Genomic DNA, 19467 nt, shown 5'->3' on the forward strand with positions numbered 1-19467 from the left:
GCTGATCCTTTGATCAAATAAATATAGAAACACTATAGAATATAAACACTATAGAATAAATGTAAACAGCAATCATTTTCTGTAAAAGACAGAAACTCTGAGGATCTCCCCCTCCCAGATTGATATCTTTGGGGTAGTAAATTGGGCCATCTTTTATGTCAGTTCTTACTTAGCCCTTAATCATTGAACAGGTGTAGCCTCAGACAAAATGGGACCTGGGAAATTAAAAAGGTCAGAGTCACCCATTGCATCCTGGGCCATGGCCAGTTGTCTTGACCTTTGTCTTACCACTGAACTCTAATGACTCTGGAGGAGGGAATGAAGCTGATGACTTTAGCTCTAACTCACTCAAATCCAATACACTCTCAAGTTAAGACACCATTCTTGTGACGTCATTGGTCCTCTTCAAGAACAAAGGATGAACAACAATGTCTTTGACACTTCACTGTACTGAAACTGCTCTCTCCAAAGTAACCGATGGCTTTGGACTACCAAATGTGATTTTTTCTCAATTCTCATCCTTGCTTACCCTTCTGCAACTTTTGACACTATAGTCACCCTCCTCTGGATACTTAAAACTCTCAGGATTACTGAAAAAGAAATATTTTTTTAAAACTCTCATATTTGCACATTTTAAAACTAGAAAAACTCAGTTTTTTAATCTGTTTTACAATCTACAAATGAGTTTAAATAGGTTTTTAACCCATTTGTTAAAAATATTAAAAAGCAGCACCTTTCATGATCCAGAGGAGTGTGTGTGAACTTTGATTAACATTAGGGAAGGTGGAAATTTACTACCCTGCAATGTGTGAATTTGTTCACTTGACTATGCTTATTCATTAAAAAGAAGAGTGTGAAACATTGGGATACAAATAATATTGTAAAAAAAAAAAAAAAAGGAAGAAAGCGGATCGCAGAGATGAAACTTTTTTAATGAACAGAAGAGAACAGAAAGACATCCTGAGAAGCAGTGAAGTAGGACAGCTTTGGAATTAACATATTGAATTCATTATATCTTTTTTTTAAAAGTACATACATAATGGAGATTTGTGGCTTCATATACAAATTTAAACTCTTTTATTTAAGGAAATATTTAAACTTGTTGATGTTTGTGAAGTTCAGAATAACAAAAAGTTGTAAAAATTTAAATTTTAAAAAACTATGAGCTATATTTTTCCATCCTCCAAAAAAAAAAAAACCCCTTACATGATTAGTGGATGGGATTGAAAAGTGAATATTATGATCTAGTAAGCACAGCCAGTAACATAATTCTTCCATCTGGATCTACACATCTTTGAGAAGCACCCTTTTCAGACATGAAAACCATTAAAATCAAGTTCTCAAAAAAAGATGAACCTTTTCATTTCAGGTATCACAGTCTTAAATAATGAAGCATATCGAAATCATATTCCTCTTATTAAAAGATCATTATTTTTCATAATGATATTCTATTAAGAGACCTGTACCTAATAAAATATTGCTTAAAATATTTTTCCTCATTCCTTTTAATTTCCATTCCTGTGTAAGTTTTATAATATTGTAGCAGCAAGCACCCCAAGCGTCCTCAGGGTGGCTGCCTCAATTCAGGTTCTTAGATCTGCTTTGTTAAAGGAAAGCAACTCAAAATGGGTTAACAAGCTTACTTTAATCAGTCAAATATGTATCATTTACCTAGTTCGGGGGAAAGAGGTCAGCACCCCGAACTTCAGAATATACAGACAGAATTATCAAGACAGAAACAGATCAAGTAGACAGATTTCCAAACTGTCCAACCATTACATCCATACCCAATCAACATCTGGTTTTCAAAGCCGGGGGGCTCAGGACAACGGCTTCCCAGAGTTTCATCTGATCAAATCACAGAACATTTCTCAAAGTGAGCCCCAAAACAAAGCTACACATCAGGGCTTATATAGCTTTCTCCTGGCTCAGAGAATGTAACAACCTTGTTGACTCACTGCCCAATCAAAAAGTATATACTGAAAAATAAGCCTCCCACCCCAGGCTCCAGGTGCACTTTAGCCTAGGGGCAGGGAAGATCTTTAAAATTTACATTCCCATTACAAATATATATGATTATTAGTTCAGTTATGTATTTGTAATTTCAAAATAAATAAATATACATATGTTGGGAGTTCATGCTTTTTAAAAAAATTATTAATAGTGATATATAATCAAAAAAGTCTGAAAAACACTGAACTAAATAGAGATAATGGTCCAACTGCTCAAAGATTCTATAATTGTGAAGCTTGAGACTCATTTATTTGAGCCTCAATTTTTCCATCTATAAAGTAGGATTAACAATTCCCACCCTACTGAGTTCACAGGGATATTGTGAAAATCAAATAAAATATAAGGCTTAATGTATAAGTGAAGACACTTTAGCAAAGTCGAAAACATCATGGCAACATAAGGAGTCTGGAGGTTCATTTCCAAGATATGGATTTTCATCATAAATAAGTCCCTAAAGTGAGGACACTTTAAGTAAAAATCAAAATGAAAGTATCATTTAGTTCTTTCATTTTGCTAAAGGTCAGTGTTTTCTGGCAATCTTACAATGATTTCACCAAACTGCGGAATACTGCAAATCTTCTCAATGCAATCTGCGACTATTCAAAAGAATTTCATCTAATTATACAGATACAGAAAAAATAAAGTGGATAAAGAATGCATATTATCTGGGCCTGATGGGTAACTAAATGGTGCAGTAGATAGAGAGCCAGGTCTCGAGGCAAGAAGACTCATCCTCCTGAGTTCAAATGTGACCTCAGACACTTAATAGCTAGTGACCCTAGGCAAGACACTTTACTCTGTTTGCCTTAGTTTCCTCATCTATAAAATGAAATGACAAACCACTCCAGTATCTCTGCCAAGAAAACCCCAAAAAGGAGTCATGAAGTGACACCAACTGAAAGCAACTAAACAACAACACTGTCTGGACAATGAAAAGAAGACCCAAGGACACAATTCCCGATCACCGATTTCAAGCATTTGAAAGGTTATCGTGTGGAAAAAAGATTATACTTGTTCTATTTGGCCAGATTGGAGGGCAAGGGGGAGAAACAGGAGCATCATGTAGAAGCTGCAAAGAAGCCAATGAAAGTTTAATGTCAGGGAAAAGTTCCCAACAATCAGTTCTATCAAAGAGTAGAATGGATTGCCTTGGGAGGCAATAGGTTCTCCTTCTTTGAAGATCTTCGGACAGAGACTGAATGGCAATGCACTGGGTATATTAGAGTAAAAATTCCTTATCAGGTAAGAGTTGGATTAGATGGCTGTTAACTTTTCTTCCAAGTCTAAAATTCCATGATACTATGATTTGAGGTTGGCCACACAATCTATTAACCTAATCCATCAGCACTTATGCCTTAGACAGATATTCTAGGTACAATATTTAGAAAAAAAAGAAAATTAAAACTCAGAGATGTCCCCTTAGAATCTTTAAATTGGCAAAAGTGGTTGAAGTCATTAAAGTTCAGTGTTGCACAAGCTGTGGAGGGAAAAACAGGCACTCTATGATGGAACTTATGAATTGGTGTGATCTTTTTCAGAAAGCAGTATTCAATTCAATAAACATTTATTGAGTGCCTACTATGAGGTAAGCAAAGGTGATACAAAAAGAGACAAAAGACAATTCCTGCCCCCAAGTAACTTACATTCCAATAGGGGAGAATACATGCAAATTATATACATACACACACTCACACACAAGCACACACATATATTGCTATACACAGGATGAATAGAAAATAATTAACAGAGGGAAGGCACTGAAAATAAGAGGGGTCGGGGAGGCTTGCTGCAGAAGGTGGAACTTTAGTTGGGACTTGAAGAAAGCTAGGGAGGTTTGTAGTAAGAGTGGAGGAGGGAGATCATTTCAAGCATGAGGGATAAGCAGAGAAAACGCCCATAATCCAAAGATGGGGTGTCTTGTGCCTGGAACAGCCAGGAAGCCAGGGTCATCGGATCTAAGAGTATGTGTCCAGCTTAATGTGTAAGAAAACTGGAAAGGCCTAGGTTATGCCAAACAGAACACTTTGTATTTTATCTGAGAAGTAATAGAAAGCCACTGGAGTTTATTGAGGGTTATATGATCAAGCTTTTATATAGGAAAACCACTTTAGTGACTGAATGGAGAATGGATTGGAATAGGGAGAAACTTGAAGCAAGCAAAAAAAAATGTTCATATCCTTTGATCCATTGATCCCACGGCTAAGTTTATGCTTCAAGGATATCACTGATAAGAAATAAAAGATTTATGTGTAGAAAATTATTGCTTGTCTTGTCAGCAAGTTATCAACATGCATATTGTGCCAAGCACTGTGTAAATCCTGGGAATGCAAAGAATGGCAGTTAATCATAAGAGCAAAAAAGACTAGAAATAGCCCACATGTCCAGTAATTGAGGAGATGGATACACAAATTGTGTTATATAAACAAAATGCAATATTGTTGCCCCATAAAAATACAATATGAAAAATACAAAGAAATATAGGAATTTGCATGAAGTGATGCAAAGTAAAATAAGATGAACCAAAGGAGCTAATATACACACTGACTATGTTACATGCAACAAAATCCTGGCAAATATTCAAAAAGAGGAGGGGAGAAGCATTAAAAACAGGGATATTGGATCAAACAGAACCACTTTGTTATTACCTTGATAAATCTAATTTATGCATTTCCCAAAACAAACTGCAAATAACAGAAACTTACAATTTCAAATGCATTTTCTGTTGTTGTTCTTAAGTGCATTTAAATGTTGGTTTGGAATGGAGGGAGGAGGCTCCATTTGTCTCCTCAGCAGCCTCAAGACCTCCAAATCCAGGAGAAGGGCAGGGTGGCGGCAATAAGAGATTGTCCCTTTTACAGACAAATGAGACCAAATTAACTATAGAAGAGGGATGTTGGTACAAACGGCTGCATCTCCAATAACAGCCCAGCAGAGCCATAAATTCCGACTAGAGAAAAGCAGGTTGCGGTTGGCAAAGACACATGAAAAAGTTTGTGATTAGCGAACTGTAAAAACAAACGTGACGTGCTCATAATTGGCCTGTATTTACTGCCCCAGGAAGGCACCGCTGTCAGGCTGCAAAGTGACTTTGAAGGAACTTTGGAAAGGAGACCCACACAACCTCACTGCTTTGCTTACCAAACAGCTATAACCATTATTGATGGCGCTTCTCCAGTGGCAGGAACGGAGAAAGTGAGGCGGTGATTTCTGCCATGCCAGAGCTGTTTTATGGGGCCGTATTTTCCCTGCGGAGAAGGAGCTCTGCTCATTTGCAACATTATCCCGCCTGATTTCTGCACTTCCCAAGGATTTACACGACACCTCAGCGTTTGAGGCGTTCCGTTTCACAGCAAACCTTGTTCCAATATAATCAATGGAGGGGTTTGCGCTGACCTGGGAGGGGAGGGGCAGCCGGTGTTTTAGCCTCGTCCATAGGAGGGAGAGTGACTGTGGAGAAAGGAAGCTTTGGCGGAGGAGAAAGGAGCTTGTAAGTTTCCGGGCAGCGCGTGGAGCCCAGCAGCAACGTGCCAAGTGACCTCTTCTGCGTTCTGCCACACACCGGCACCCACCCCCGCCCACGGAGAGATGGCAGGAAGGGGGACGACACTCGACCCAGCTTTATTAAATTTCACCTTAGGGCCTCCTCCTGGTGTGAAGCTCTTGGATGATGTGTTTCCTAATTTAAGTGTAAAAAAGAATTGCCCCAAACAGCGCTATTAATATTTGCTTGTCATTTAATAACAGTTCAATAAAGCAATCGATCAACAGGAAGTTCATTAAGACAGGAATTTTGCTAAGGTAGGTAGTAAGGATATTAAAAAAAAATGGAAACAACCCCATTCCTCATGGAACTTATGTTCTCTTCTGGGGAAAGCAACATGGAGAAAGGAGAGAGCCCTTAAAGATTCTAAGAAGGAGGGGCTAGAAGGGTGTGGCTTCTAGCCATGTGGGACTGACTTGCTGAGTAGCTCAGAGATGACTTCTAAAGCCAGGTCCAGATCTATCTATGATTCTGTGAATGAAGCTTCGGTGAGAAGCGGCTTAGAGTAGTGGGTAGAGGGATGATCATGAAATTGGGAACACTTGGGTTCAAACTCTGCCTCTAATTCATAGCAATAGTGGGACCGACCCTAGACCTAGGCAGGCAGGTGAGTTGGCCAGCTGCATTGGGGGAGGGAGGGGGGGCTTGGAAGGATGAGGTCACAGTACTGGCGCTGGAATGTCATTTTACTGATGAAAGTAGGCACAAGAGCTGGGGGAAGGGGGATGTTAAGCAGCTTACCAAAGGCTGCACAATAGTAAGCATCAGAGGAATTGAGTGTGAGAGTTAGCTCTCTTTCCAAAGGTACCACACTACCTATGATGAGGATGGGCTGTTAGGTTCAGCAGGAACTCTGATCTCATCTAAGACAAGAAAACCTGCAATAGGGTCTGGAAAGAATTCAATAGTCTCAGGCTTAATTGGAGTGAGAGTTGTAGAAGTTTATTTTTACACTTTTACAGAAGCAGGCAAGAGTCCTTAGGGGACCTTTTGCAAGTGAAAGGGGGCACAGGCTTTTACTTTTAAAGGGTAGGGCTGCCATTGTCAGGGCCGACAGGATGGATGTAAGGGAACCAAAGCTAACTTGTGACTTCAGTGCATAGATAAAAGTTTGAGTTTGACTTGGAGATGAGATTTGGGCCAGACAGGAGGAGACACGAGGAGGAGATTAAGCTAGGACAAAAGAGTTGTTGCCTAGGCAGTGTTCGAATAGGGGGAAGGGGCAGAGTTTGAGGCTGGGAAAGGGAAACATGATTTTACAGACTGGTTTTACAAATTGGTTTTACAGACTGATGTTATTACAAATTGATGTTACAAACATGGATCCCAAGCACCCCATCACCTACAACCTCCTCACCAGTGAAACTACAAGTCTGGACAAAATAATGAAGCCTTCATTCAAAGTCCATGCTTGCCCAATGCCCTTTGCTCTTGCCTCACGCAACCCTGATGTTCTCTTCAGGTACTCACTGTAGCGGAGCATGTCTGGGTCCCATACCCGTCTGATTTAGTGGAAAGGGCGTGAAAGTTGAAGTTAGAAGATAGAAGTTCCAGCTCCAGGTCTGCTTGGATTTTCCCTCTCTAAGCTTCAGTTGCCTCATCTATACAATAGGGATGTTAACTAGAAATCACAACTGCATGAAACACGGGTTAAAACTGGGTTGATTACAAGAGAAATGCATGTGCAAGTGGAACTCCTATACCAGTACAAGAGTCCACAATCCTGGCAGACGCTCACATATTTATGAGATGCAACAAGGAGGTAGGAGTGGAGGGCAATCCCCTCCCAAACAGAAGTGGGAGGGGAGCAGAAAGGGAGTGGGGAGCAGTGGGGGTGGGGAGAGGACTAATGCCCCCTGGAAGGGAAGGAGTAAGGCAAAAGAAAGGGAGGGGCAACATGAGTGAGTCGGATGGCAAAAGTAGCATTCTTTTCCCTGGGGAACTGCCAGCTTATGAAGATATGATGGTCTGCTTATCTACAAGGGGCCCAGCAGCACAAACGGTTTCTCACTCTTTTGCAAACTAACCGGTGCCTGTCTTATAGCTGATTCAACTCCCAAGGACACACCGGGAGTCCAACTAGAGGTGCAGACAAATGATTCTCCTTGACACGTTCAAGGTCTCCTGCATACCCTAGGTCCAGTGTTTTGGGAAAATATGGCAACTCAAGAAGAAAGGTTAGGTTGGTTTCAGGGCAACAGGGATAATAGTATTTGTGCTACCTACCTCCAAGAGCTGTGGTAAGGAAGAAATGAGATAACATCTCAAAACGTATGTCCTATAGACATCTTAAACTCAACATGTCCAAAACTGAACTCCTCCCTCCCCGCCCCACCCCATACCTCGCCCTTTTCCTTACTCTCCTTTTACTCTCAAGGTTACTGCCATCCTTCCAGTCACCCAGGTGTCATCTCAACCCCTTACTTTTTCTCACCTCCAAAATCCAATCTATTATCAAGGCCTGTCAGTTTTACCTTCATAACATCTCTCATATATATTTCCTTCTCTCCTCTGACACTTTCGTCATTGCAATGTAGGCCTTCATCACTCCCATCTGGGCTACTACAAGCTATTGCCTGCTGGTCGGTGTCCCTCCCTCAAGTCTCTCCCCTTCCAGTCCGTTCTCCATTCAGCCACCAAAGGGACTTTCCTAAAGAGAAGTTCTGACTGGGTCACCACACCCACACCCATTCAATAAACTCTGGTGGTTCCCTATTGTCTCCAGAATTAAATATAAAATCTTGTTTGCTTTTTAAAATCCAACGTAAGCGATCCTTCCAGTCTTTTTATTTCTAAATACCTTCCCTGTACCCTAATAACACTGGCCTCGCTGCTGTTCCCCACAAAAGAGGATACTCCATGTCTTGACTCTGGGGCTTTTTACTGGCTGTCTCCATGCCTGGAAGACTTTTTCTCCTCATCTCCACTTCTTAGATTTCCTTATTTTCTTCACATCTTAACTAAAATCCTACCTTCTACAAGATACCTTTCCTCGTCCCCCTTAATGTTCGTTCCTTTCCTTTGTGATTATTTTCAATTTATGTTATAGATAGATAGACAGACAGACAGACAGGCAGACAGACAGACAGACAGACAGACAGACAGACAGACAGACAGACAGACAGACAGATAGATAGATAGATAGATAGATAGATAGATAGATAGATAGATAGATAGATAGATAGATGATAGATAGGTAGGTAGGTAGGTAGATAGATAGAAAGAAAGAAAATGTTTCTACATAGTAGTTCACATGTTAAATTATGAGCTTCTTGAGGGCAGAGACTTTTGCGTTTCTTTGCATCTCCACAGCTTGGCACTATGCCTGGCACATGATAAAGGCTTAAGAAATGCTTGTTGACTTGACACATGGAAAGTGCCCTGTCACCCTCAAACATCTGTCTGAGTGCTATCGGTTATTTTTATTCTCCTCCACCTTCTGATGCCCACTATTGCCCTGTGACTCTTATGATTCACAGTCTCCAATATGGCAATAGAAGCTAAATATCTAGCACAGTCAGATAGCTGGGACTTGGATGATCCCACCTCCTCTCTGCATCTCCAGGAAGCACCAAGGGATTCCATGAAAGGTTTAGAACGCCCCAGAGCACCAATGCCCCAGCATGAAATTCTGGGATGAAAAAACACGATGTTAATTCACTTTGATTTATAGCAAGGGTTCTTAACCTTGGGTCTGGGCACTTTGTTTTTTCTATCTTGATAATTGTATTTCAATTTCATTGGTTTCCTTGGTAATCCTATGTATTTTATTTTAGGCATTTAAAAACATTCTGAGAAGATGGCCATAGGCTCCATCAGACTGTCAAAGAAATATGTGATATCCAAAAAGACTAAGAATTCCTGGTTTAGAGAATAAATATACAATGCAAGGTGTTTCCATAAAGGAGATGGAAGGGGAAGGGGAGGAAAGAGAGGGTCATGAAGTTAAACCAGCTTATGGCACCAAAATGCACAAAACCCACAGTGGGGCTCATTAGAAGAACCCCTTTCAGGGTTCATCTGGTGCTCTAAAACTGGGATCCAGCTGGAGAAAGGGGTGGTGCCCATTCTACTTCAGCTGGAAACTTTTCTTTTTTAACAACCTGAAAAGTGGAAAGGAAGGGAAGCAGGGGCTCCACTGTGCACAAAGAGAAGACTAATAATAAGGAACTAAAGCTAGGAAGAGAGGTTGGACCTGTAACTTCAATTGTATACTTCCTCTGCCTATGCAAGTGGCATTTTCTCTGCAACTTAGGGTCTAACAGGGTTGCCTAAGGCTTCAGTTCCCCAACTTTGTGATGCTGGGACTTTTAGGCATTTTTAAATGCCTAAATTATTGAGGACCCCCCAAAAAAGATTTCATATATTTCAGGATTATAGTCTATCAATGTTTATCATAATAGAAATTTAAACATAAATTTTAAGATATTAATTTGCTAACTCATTTAAAATAAATAATAAACCCATTACATATTAACACAAACAACATATTTTTGTTAAAAATAACTATTTTCCAAAACAAAAAAATAGTAAAAGTGTAGCATTGTTTTATATATTTGTACAAATGCAGCTGAATTGTCACGTCTGCCTCTGCATTCAGTCTGCTATCATATGTTGTTTTGGTTGAAGAAAGTCTGGCCTCATACACATATCTAGTTGAAAAAGAGAAGAAAATGTTAAGAGGCAAATAAAGTCTTAGTATTATTATGACAGTAATTTTCACCTAGTGGACAACCTAAAAGGACTTTGGGATTTCCAGGGATCCATAGACCACACTTTGAGAGCCAAAGGCCTAGGGCAATGAGACATTAAGTGACTTACCTGCTCAGGGTCATACAGTCAGTACGTGTCAGAGGCTGAACTTGAACCCAGGTCTCCTTGACTTGCACTGAGCCACATGGCTTCAGGGAAAAGCCACTTCACTTACACATGCAATGAGGACATTACCCTTTTTATAGCACTTTTACATCAATCATCTCTGGATTCTCCACTGACAACACTCCTCAGACATATCTAGTAGCATGGAAGTGACCCTGGGCTTTCAAAGGCTATGGCATGGAAAGCAACCTTTGGTGAGTCTTACCAGGAGGGCAAACTTTGGGCATGGACTGAATGATATGGGGTGTGTCTGTTATCTGAGAGCCAATCTGGTGGAACACAGAGACCCATCCTCTGAAGGCTGGCTACCCGGTAATGAATTCTTCCGCCATAGCAGCTCATGCTAAGGATTGGAAATGGTGGGGATCTGCACTGAAGGAGGTACCGCAACGTGCTGATGGATACTTGAAGCATCTTGAATCAAAGTATCTCTTTAAATATTCCCATCAGCACTATGAGAAAAGGAGTGCAGAAATTATTTCCATTTTATAGCTGGAGAAAGTGGAGCTTAAGGAAGTAATATGACTCTCCTGAGGCAAACAGCTAATAATCGGCAGAGGAAAGACTGGATCTCAGGTCTTCTGTCTGTGACTACCACCTCTCTATCAGTCAATCAACCAGAGCAATTTTTTAAAGTGATACAACCATACATTTTAGCACAACTGATGTTCATCACTTCCAAAGACTGTGAGAATTTGAAGGGACTCAGGAATCAGAGAATCAGAGCAAAGTTTGGCTCTGGACAGTCCAGTTCTGCTAACTCCTCCTCCTTCCCCCCTGAAGTCCACACACAGATCTCTCCACATTCATTATATCTAATCTGCAATTACCACACATCTGAACCCCCAATTCTATAACAACCTTTACTCTTTTGCACAGTGTTTCCTTTTTGTCTTTGTATGCCTGATATCCCAGGTGGTTCCTGGCACATAGTAGGAGTAGCTTGTGAGGAGATTCAATAAAACTAGCCCTGGCTTTGGAATCAGAAGACTTGGTTTCAAACCTGCCTTTGCCTCTTACTACCTGTTTGACTTTGGGGAAAATCTGTTCACTTCTCTGGTCTCAGTTTCCTCATCTGTAAGATGAAAGAGAGTGGACTATGTGGGCTCTATATATCCATCTCTTGACTTCAATAAGTCTTTATTAAGCCCCTATTTGGCATTACAGTCCTATTTCCCAGAAAGCGCACAAGGGCATAGACATAAGTACATAACAAGTCCTTAAGACAGTTAATGTAAACTGAAGGCCCAAGGGAAGGAGAATTGTTGGCCCCTATGAGAAAGGCATTGAATAGGGGCTCAACCCGGCTTCTACCTAGATTCAGTCAACAATAAAACCTTGACACACTCTTCCTCCCTTCCGTGAGGACACCCTGCTTCAGGGCACCTAGACTAAATAAATTCATTGTTGACATGCTGGTTTTATTCCAGGATTCTGCATATGGATGAGGAATCCACCTTTTTGTGAGGGGGAAGGAAGATTACCCATTAAGTGGAAAATGGCTGAACATATGGTGACATATGAATGTAACATAATATTATTGCACTCTAAGAAACAAGTAATATAACAAATTCAGAGAAATGGGGAGACATATGAAAAGATGTCAAACAAAGTAAGTAGTATCACTGTGTGTGTGTTATGTGTGTGTAAACAATGATTAATAACACCAATGAAAAGAACACAAAAAGACATCTGAATTCCTATTGAAGGAAATGAACAATATTATTTTTAGAGAACAGATGATGAAATATGCCTTCCTTCTCCTAATTCAAAAGGAAGAGGACTATGGCCCTGGAGTATTGCCTCTGTTGTTCTGTGCAACCACTGGGTCAGTTGGGTTTTGCTCGACTATTCTTTCTGATCACAAAGGATCCTTTGGGGAGAAATCGGGTAATAATTGTAACATAAAAAACAAAAGACCCTCGTTCACTGTCAGGGCTCAGGAAGTCATTGGCATTTTCAGAGAAGCTCACACCTTGCAGTTGTCATGTGAGAGCCATGGGCTCTAAAAGCAGCACCTAGAAAAGTGAATTTGGTGCTTGGCCAAAAGATTTCATTTTCTCCATTCCTTGGATGCTGAGAGCCAGGGAAGATAATGATCACTTGGAAGGTACAAGAGGAAGTGACACCTCATAACCCTTACAGGCACAATACAGTCTCTATCTGATGGTGATCAATGAGGCTGCCAGGTACTTAGCTTGTACAGCTCTAGGTTTTCCAAAGCCATTAATTAGTTATACCTCAGAACCTCTCAAAAAGATGAGTCAGCACATCTTCCAGATGAGACATAGAGAACCAAGTGCTGGTTCAAGGTCACCCAAGAAGTCTGTGACTTGCAGCAGGACACAGAACTATAAACCAGTGTCTCGTCTATGTCACCAGAATGAGGGAGACCGGGAAGCTGATGTGTTGGGCAAAAAGTAGCATCTGCTACTAATTTTCTTAAGGGCACCAGCCTCTCTCAATGAGGGTCTTGTTCGGTCGTGTCCAACTCTTGGTGACCCCTTGGACCATATTGTCCATGGGGTTTTCTTGGCAAAGATACTAGAGTGGTATATCATTTCTTTCTCTGGTGGATTAAGGCAAACAGAGGTTGTGACTTGCCCAGGGTCACACAGCCAGTATATGTGTCTGAGACCAGATTTTGAACTCAGGTCGTTCTGGGACCTATCCACTATAACCACTGAACCACCTAGCTGCCTCCTCTCAATGAGGCTACTGGTAGGAATTTATAAAAATGATGCAAGCCCAAGTTCGTAGTCTTCTTATACTTTACTTCCCTCCATGATCTCCATGATCCAGCTAAACTGACTTACCTGCTGTTCCTCACACATGATGCTCTATCCCTGGAGTCCATATGTGTCCCCTACACCTGGGAAACTCTGTACGCTCACCTCTGCCTCTTGTTTTCCCCAGCTTCTTTCAAGACTCATCAAAAATTCCACTTGCCTTAGAAGGCCACCCTCAATTCCCGCAGTTGCTTTCTTGGCTCAGACTATCTTCCATTTCCTTTGCTTCTGAACTTCTTCCTTTGTGGTGAGACAGTACTAGGCCTCCCCAAATTGTGTAAAGTTTCCTCACTTCACCCTGGATCTATGACCAAGGACTGGGTAGTCACTTACTGACACCTGTCCCTACTGCAGTGCCTCAGTGTGCGTCTGAGGGTACCCTGTATGAGTCTGGAACCTTCTTTTGTACTGGTATATAGCCTTTCCTGGGCAGCTAGGTGGCTCCCCCATCCCTGGAGTCAGGAGGATCTGAGTTCAAATATGGCCTCAGGCACTTACTTGCTGTGTGACCCTGGGCATGTCACTTACCTCTATTTGCCTCTCAGTTCCTTATCTGTAAAATGAGCTGGAGAAAGAAATGGCAAACCACTCCAGTATCTTGGCCAAGAAAATCCCAAATGGGGTCACAGAAAGTTAGACATGACTGACATGGCACAACAACAAAAATAACAGCCTTTCCCAGGGTGCTGGAGTGTTCTTTACTTGTGCTTCTGCCTGGACCCTGTCACCAGTGTCTGCAGACCTCTTTGTCTGTCTCCCTAAGTTGACCTGGGCCAGACAAAGGATTCACTGTGACTTTCTCCATCAAGATTTCATCTCCTGCGTTTTATAGATCTGTTTGGAGGAGATGTGGACAGGAACTCAGTTGCATTGCTTCTTTCTGCTCCACTGTCTTGACTCTGCCACCTTCCATCTATTTTGTATATATCTTCTATGAACCTGATTGTTTATATCTTGTCCCCCATTAAAATGTCAGCTCCCTTAGGGTGAGGCCGACTTTTTACCTTTGTATCTCCAGTGCTAAGCACAGCTCTTGGCACACATGGCAAAGCCTAATAAATGCTTGTTGACTTACTAGGTGATGTCTAGGCTGGTGTTCCCTAAGCTTGCCCTGGCACTACGACCACAGACCTCAGTGTGTTGGCAGGTTGAACAGGAAGAGAGCAAGCTGAAAAATGACTTGAGAGCTACATTTCTTAAAGAATAAGGTAACTCTGGAGAGTCTGATTACCCAAATACCTTGTGATGCATGTCTGTATGTGTCCTAGGGAAGAATCTTGTGCATCATTCTGCATTATGGGATCTTAGAGTTGGACAGTTAAAAGTCTGTGGCAAAAGTCAGTGACAACTGTATGCTTGAAACACTTTCTGAGGTCCTCCCTCTTCTCTTGGACAGCTGTCCTTGTCAAAGAAGGCTTGATGTTGAAGTGTAGAGTTAGGAGAATATGGCTCAGATGTAAAAGAATGCACTTAGACCTTCTCTTTTAGCCAAAGGGAACTTTTTATTTTATGTGAAAAAGCATCACTGGCCTCCTTAGCAAGAAAGCTGAATGAGACCCCCTGTATTTGGGGTTATTAGGCTTATATAGAGGTTTCAGAATGATGATGTAGTTTTAGAGGTTTTTATGGAGATTAAAGATTAAAGACAGGACAGAATGACATAGGATGAAGAAGACAAAGGGGATTCTTTGTGGTTTAAGGATTTTAGGATAGAGCAGAAGGATACAGTTTAAAAATTAAAGGACGGGGGATGGAGTCAAGATGGCGGAATAGAAATAGGACTTCCATGGGGCTCCAGCTTCCACCTCCTCTAATTCATGTAAAAGGTGACTCTGAACAAACTTTGGAGCTACAGAAACCACAACATGACACAGAGAAGTGCTCCTCCCACTGAGGACAGCATGGCAGGCCAGCAGGAAGAGGCCAGCACAGCACTCTGGGAGCCAACGCCAGCCCCACTCAGGCCAGATGTCTTAGCCTCAGCGTAGCCACACCCAGCCACTGGCTGGAGGGACCTCAGATCACCAGCACCTGTGGCAATTTCCAGAATTATCAACCCATAGATGCTAAGGACAAAGTGAGAGGTCAGTGCAGTGTGGACTTTGGGATCTGGTAGTCTGGGAGTGCAGTCCGGCTTTTATCCCCTGGAGGGAAAAGCCACTGAGGCACTGTGGCTGTGCAGCTGCTGCCATGTGACAGCTTCAGCTCCTAGCCTGCAGACTGTAGGGAGACCAAGCGACCAGGCTGAGGGGTAATCACTCTTGCTTTAACCTGCTTGGATCTGAATTGCTGTCTAGGGTGGAGGTCCTGGGGTGTGCGACCAGCTTGCCAGAGCATGTGGAGGCTTCAGAGAGAGCACCCAACTAATACCTTCAGCATCTGAGAAAACCCCAGTGATTTGGAACAAAGCTCCCCTGCGTGGTAGCAGAGTACTACTGCGGCAAAAATATCAAAAGTTAAGTAATTGAGTGGCAACATGAGCAGGCAAAGGAAGAAAAGCAAACAGAGGAACCCAACTTTACACTCTTATTTGGGTGACGAAAAGGATCAAAGCATGGAACAAGAAGAAGACAATGAAGTCAGAACTCCTGCACCAAAAGCTTCCAAGAAAAATACAAGCTGGTTACAGGCCATTGAGGACCTTAAGAAGGACTTTGAAAACCAAATAAGAGAAGTGAAGGAAAAATTGGCAAGAGAAATAAGAACCATGCAAGAAAATTATGAAATGAGAGTCAACAACCTGACTGAAGAAAATAACACCTTAAAAAATAGACTAACTCAAATGGCAAAAAGAGGCTCAAAAAGGCAATGAGGAGAAGAATGCCTTAAAAAGCCAAATTTGCCAGATGGAAAAAGACTCTCAAAAGCTCACTGAATAGAATCATTCCTTCAGAATTAGATTGGAGCAAATAGAAACTAGTGACTTTATGAGAAATCAAGATACTATTAAACAGATCCAAACAAATGAAAAAATAGAAGGCAATGTGAAATATCTCATTGGGAAAACCACTGACCTGGAAAACAGATCCAGGTGAGATAATTTAAAAATTATTGGACTACCTGAAAGCCATGATCAAAAAATAATCTCGTAATGCCAAGCAAAGGCAACTTCCAAGGTTCAAAATACCAGCATAGCTGCTATCCATTTTATTCAGTGACAAATTAAGAATAGAGAAAATCAAAATACAGCATAATTAAAAATGCAGCATTCACCAAGTGTAATTCAATAATTTCTAAGTACTACTCCACCCCCTGGGCAGCATATTCATTTAGTCAATCACAAAGTCCCTCTTCCAATTACTACTCCACCCCTGGAAAGTACATTCATTTAGTCAATCACAAAGCCCCTCTTTTCAAATGGAGATTAGTTTCCAATCATAAGCAAAGTACATTCATTTGGTCAGTCACAGAGCACAAAAAGTCAAAAATTTCCCACCCCTTGACCACAAGTGAAAAGGTCATCTACTCCTGAGTTACAACAAGGTTACAATATCATCACAGCATTTAATACCCAAAGAGAGGTCTTTTCTTCATCTTGACCTGAGGCAAGTTCTCAGCAATCTCTGTTCCTGGGGAGACAAAACTTAACAAGGCCACAAGATACATTGCCAATGTCCTCATTAATTCATTCTCTGTCTGCAGAACAGTCCTAGGACCCCTGAAAACATCGGCAAGAACCTCTTCCAGGATTTCTGTAAACATACAACAAGAAAATCATTCTTCAGGGCTTCTGAGCCAACAGCAAGTTTCCAGCACCTCTGCAACAACAGCACTGTCCTTCACCAGTGGACAAATCTGGCAAAACAACATCAAAACCAACAGACAATATACCAGCATCACAGCCATCCTTAGTCCTTGCCAGCTCCAGGGGGCAGCTCTCAAAAGTTCTGAGCAGCTCGGACTGGCCCTCAGCAATCCTCTCTCTCTCTCTCTCTCTCTCCCTCCCTCTCTCCCTCACTCTCTCTCTCTCTCTCTCTCTCTCTCTCTCTCTCTCTCTCTCCCTCCCTCCCTCCACGATGCTGCTTCCAAAAATTCTTCTGCCTCTCTTCCTCTGCTTGTGCCTCTCCAAATCCACAGCACCAGCTACTCCCACTTCAGCGCTCTCTTTTCACGTCAACAAGTCCATCCCACAAGTGGGATTCACAAGCTCTGGGTTTTAACACTCAACCAGAAAACCAAGCCAATACAGGGGCATCTTTAAATTCCATTACTATTACAAACCTAGAAATTATCCTTCAAGAAACTCTCAAGTAAAGTTTCCCTGATGTTTTAGAACCAGAGGGCAAAATAGAGGTTGAAAGAATCCACCCATCACCTCCTGAAAAAGATTACAAAAAGAAAACTCCTAGGAATATTATAGCCAGGTTCTGGAATTCCCAGATCAAGGAGAAAATATTGCAAGCAGCCAGGAAGAAACAATTTGAATACTGGGGAAACACAATCAGGATAAAACAAGATCTCAAAGCTTCTACACTGAAGGACCAAAGGAATGGAATATGATATTCTGGAGGTCAAAGGAGCTGGGATTAAAACCAAGAATCACCTACCCAGCAAAACTGAGCATCATGTTTCAGGGAAAAATATGGTCATTCAGTGGAATAGAGGACTTTCAAGCATTCTTGATGAAAAAAACCAGAGTTGAATAGAAAATTCGACATTCAGATACAAGAAGCAAGAGAAGCATGAGAAGGTAAACAGGGAAAAGAAATCATAAGGAACTTATCAAAGTTGAGCTATTTACATCCCTACATGGAAAAATGATCATTGTAACTGATGTAACTTTTCTCAGTATGAGAATAGTTGAAGTAAATAGAAATGTGTATGTGTGTGTGTATACACACTATATATATAGTGTATATATATAATATACATATATATGTCTATGTAGGAGGATATATGGTCATATGAATACATATGTGAATGTATGTATATATGTATACAGGTATACATAGATAGAGGGCACAGGACCAATTGAATAGGAAGGGATGATACTTAAAAGGTGAAATGAAGAGGTGATAGAGGAATATAATGAGAGGAGATGGGGAGAGACAGAATGGGGTAAACTATTTCATATAGAAGAGGCAAGGAAAATGGTTACAATGGAGGGGAAGAATAGAAAGGCAAAAGGGAATGGGTCAACCTTATTCTTATTGAATTTGGCTTAGGGAGGGAATGACATACACACTAAATAGGGTATCTCACCATCCACAAGAGTAGGGAGGAAGGGGATGAGAGGGGGGGTGATGGAAGGGAGGGCAGGCTGGGGGGGAGGGAAATTGGAAACACCCACTTTTGAAAAGAGACAGGATCAAAGTAGAGAATAGAACAAGTGGGAGGTGGGATAGGAGGGAGGGAAATATAGTCTTTTACACTATATCCACTATGGAAATGTTTTGCATAGCTACACATGTGCAACCTATATTGAATTACTTATCTTCCCAGTAAGGGTGGTTGACAAGGGAGGAAGGCAATGACTCCAGAATTCAAAGTTTTAAAATCAGATTTTTAATATATATATATATATATATATATACATGTATATATACACTGTTATTAATATTATTTTACATGTAACTGGGAAATAAGATATACAGGCACTGGGGCTTAGAGATCCACCATGCCCTACTGGAAAGTCAGAGGGGGTATGGGAGAAGATATGGGAGAGAGCAGATCGGAGGAGGGAATATCCAGTGGGATCGCTATTTTGGGGTGTTGGTAGGGGAAAAACAGGGAGAGAATTTGTAACTACAAATCTTGCAGAAATGAATGATGTAAACTAGGAGTTAATAAAGCATTTGATAAAAAAAAAAATTAAAGGACCTGGGGAACATAGGATAAGGGGGACAAAAGCAATGCTTTTGGTACAGGTTCAAGATAAGGGGGGGCGAAAGGACTTTAGGGCACCTTCAAGTTATAGAATAAGCTACAGGACTTCGCAAAGCATTGGAAAAGCCACCCTTAATATTATTTTTAACCCTTAGGGCATTATTTTTATCCCCATCATTTCCCCACTCAACAGCTAGGCAGGAGAAATCCTTCAGAAAAGGGGCGAAAGTCATTGTCTCCTTTGATCATTTTTCTGGCTGGTCACATCCTGGTCTTATCTCCTACCTCCTTGCTCCATCAGCCTCAAGGACTCTTTTCTACCTCGTCATTAAGACCCTGACAAGCAGGTCAGTAAATACTGGAATGTTCAGCTTGCACAGCACACTCTTGTGGAAACCAGGCCTGGTTACAAATACAGCC

Source organism: Petaurus breviceps, unplaced genomic scaffold, assembly GCF_028583685.1.
Source record: "Petaurus breviceps papuanus isolate PSGF00001 unplaced genomic scaffold, PetGlider_PUasm1.0 189, whole genome shotgun sequence".
Lineage (NCBI taxonomy): Eukaryota > Metazoa > Chordata > Mammalia > Diprotodontia > Petauridae > Petaurus > Petaurus breviceps.